We start from the raw sequence: 3,344 nt of genomic DNA, 5'->3' as shown, positions 1-3,344 counted from the left end.
GTCTCCTCTATCTACAGGAGTGGGCGTCTCCTCTATCTACAGGAGTGGGTGTCTCCTCTAACTACAGCCCATCTACAGGTTTCCACTTACGCTGCCTGTCTTCCGACCATCAGCATGGCCTCCATCAAGAGGCCCCAGCTTCAGAGAAGCCCTCTGTACTTAGCTTTCATTTGTGATACTTCTTAGGGTCAAAGAGTCTAGGGGGAAGCTACTTGTTTGTTCCCAGCTGTCCAAAACCAAGATAATCACAGAGAAACAATATTATTTGCAATACTGTTTGGCCAATAGTTTAAGCATATTTTATATTAGCTAGCTCTTATATCCTAAACTAACCCATGTCCATTAATCTGTGCATCACCACGAGGTCATGGCCTACCGGTAAAGTTTAGGTGGGTTCTGGTGGAGGTGTTTGTCATCTCATGCGGCTATATGGCTTCTCCCTGATTCCACCTACTCTCTCTCTATAATCTCTTTCAGCCTGACTTTACTCTGTTAAATTGTTTATTAACCAATAAAACATATTCACAGCATATATCACTTCCCATATCAGGTCCCAGCCTCTAAACTATGTGCCCTTCTTAAGCTCAGACTGACCTTCTAAAGCCTCACCCTCTAGGTAGCTGGCATCCCAGAATTCCCTGTCCATTTGGTGGGAGCCACTTTTAGGACCAGTGGCAGCCTTTGCTTGGACAGTTTTATGTGTGTCTGTCTGTGTGTATATGTATGTGTATGTCTTAGTGTGTGTCTGTATATCATGTCAGTTGACATGTGTCTTTGTGTATGTGTCTCTGTGTGTGTATGTATAATTTGTATGTGTAGGGGTATGGGGGGTTATATGTGTGTTTATATGTGTGTGTATGTGTCTCTGTGTGTATGTATATTTGTATGTGTAGGGGTGTGTGTGTTTGTGTCTGGGTTTATATGTATGAGTGTGTTTGTATGTGTCTGTGTGTATGTATATTTGTATGTGTAGAGGTGGGGGGGTTATATGTATGTTTATACGTGTGTGTGTTTGTATGTGTCTGTGTGTGTATGTATATGTGTGTGTAGGGGTCTGCGTGTGTGTGTGTAAGGGGAGAGAATGGGGTGGAAGGGGGATCCTATGAGAAGCTGTAGGGTACTGTGTGAGAAAGGCTTCCCAAAGACGCTCATCCCCTAGGCTGGGAGTCTGTACAATCTTTCCTTTCCTTTTGGCTTCAGAAACAGGACTCTGTCAAGCCTATCAACAGGGAAGACCATCCTGGATTCCCTGGGTGGGCCTCTGTGGATACAAAAGTCTGCTGAAGAGACACATAGAGAATCATCTCAAAAGCTGATGTGGATGGTGGGAGCCAATGGTTGAGAGAGAGAATCTATGAGCCTCTAGAAGATGAGAAAAACCAAGGATGGCTATTCCCCTCTAGCCTTCCAGGAGGAGTTAAGCTCTGTCCAAGACCTTGCATTTAGACTCCGACTTTCAGAAGTGACTCTAAGCTGGCATTGTTTAGACCCCTAATTTGCTGGACCACATTATACAAGCTAATCCAGAATGCTTGCAATAGAACCAGAAGTGGGAAAGGAAGAGAAGGCACTGGGATGCCAAAGGACAAGCTGGAATTCTTGCCTTGGGCACCGTCATGGACTATGCAATAACATGGGCTCAAAGAAAGAACTATACTGTTGTCATGAAGGCTTACGCTAAAGTCTGCACACATATTCGAGATTTTTAAATGTCGTGCTGTACAGCACAGTTGGCATGGTGCTATCTATCTGTCCACGTACACATAACTTATGGGGCTTCTTGGGCTTTGTCTAGGAAGACGAACGTCTTCCAATCCCGACAAACCAGAAGCAAGGACGAACAGCATTTACTGGGACTTAAATTCATGCATCTTTTTGAGAAGCTTCAAACCCACTTTCTCTATATCAAATTTCTCAAATATTTACTTGTGTTTTCTGTTTCCAGGAAACAGACAGCATATTTTGTTATTCTACAGTTTGAAAATTGAGGAAATTAAAAACAGAAAACACATCAGGTCATCAGCATGAGTGCAATGCTAATTCACCAGAAGCAGCAGGGACTGGGAGCTTTGTCCCTCCGCCTTCTGCGGCCCCTCTCATGCCATAAGCTTACAATGTCATCCCATGCCAGTGACGCGGCTGCTCCAGTGTCTTAGATTTGTGGGAAAGCAGTGCTGTCCTCTGGCCAGAGCCATGCTAGAGGCGTGTTTCCGAGGGAATCAGACCAAATGCCAAACAGGAAAATACCTTGCCAAGCTGCTTGTTTTATCTTAGGGGATTCTGTTCAGTTTTGACTTGGTTGTGTAGATAGTCCCCAGAGTTGGTTTGTTCACATGAAATTCTTGAGAAACAAACAAGAATAAAAAAATTCACACAAAATGAAGTGCGTGCTGGAATCCAAGAGCTTTTTGTTTTAGTTTGGTTTTGATTTGTTTTGTTCTGTTTTTTTCTGTTCCTTTCCTGAATTATCCTAAGACTATTTAAAGCAGTGAGGTGTGTGTGTAACTGAAGTGATGTACAGCATGGTCTGAATCTTCTCTGGTTGTGGCCAGTCTGTCACTGCTGCCTCTGAGATTCACAGACCGTACACTAATGCTTAGTTTGGTCAAGGCTCTGACATGGTCTTGAGAAGTTTGAAAAGCAAAATAACTATTATTATGAGAAGAAAGTTTTGTAGAAATGATATAGACCTCTTTAGAAGCATGGATCTATGAACAAAACTAAGAAATAAGGAAGGTGGATACAGAGATGACTCAGTGGTAAAGATTACTTGATGCTCTTACAGAGGACCCTCGTTCAGTTCCTAACAGTCACATGGTGGCTCACAACCATCTGTAACTCAGTTTCAGGGGATCTGACGCCCTCTTCCAATTTCCATAGGCACCATGCATGAATGTAGTACACACATATACATAAATACATGTGAAATATTCATACACACAAAATGATATAAATTAAAATTGTTTAATGAAGGAGAGATACATAAGGAAATAGGACAAGAGACCTTAAGTAGAAATGACCTGATCAAAAAGGGACAAGGAAAGAAGAAAATGTTCATAATTTATCTAATGAACAGCAGGCACACACCAGCCTAATGTCAGAGGAGTATCCCCACAAGTCTGGAAAGAAACTAAGATGGTATTGTCAATACACTAGCTTTGTGTTGTAATTGCACTGTCGATTGCATTGTAAATACACGAGCTGGTGTTATAATTGTGCTGTCGATGGTATTGTAAATACATGAGCTGGTGTTGTAATTGTACTGTCGATGGTATTGTAAATACACGAGCTGGTGTTGTAATTGTACTATAGATGGTATTGTAAATATACTAGCTATTGTTGTA

General features: G+C 42.0%; 1 protein-coding gene across 2 annotated transcripts in view; it reads right to left on the bottom strand.

The window, feature by feature from the left end:
• The window catches only part of Ncald (neurocalcin delta), a 357,614-nt gene that overhangs the window by 131,092 nt on the left and 223,178 nt on the right, over window positions 1-3,344 (bottom strand). The window lies entirely within an intron of this gene.

This window comes from Microtus ochrogaster, unplaced genomic scaffold (assembly GCF_000317375.1).
Source record: "Microtus ochrogaster isolate Prairie Vole_2 unplaced genomic scaffold, MicOch1.0 UNK29, whole genome shotgun sequence".
NCBI classification, from domain to species: domain Eukaryota; kingdom Metazoa; phylum Chordata; class Mammalia; order Rodentia; family Cricetidae; genus Microtus; species Microtus ochrogaster.
The sequence above is the reverse complement of the archived record's forward strand: the minus strand, read 5'-3'. Positions and strand labels throughout refer to the sequence as shown.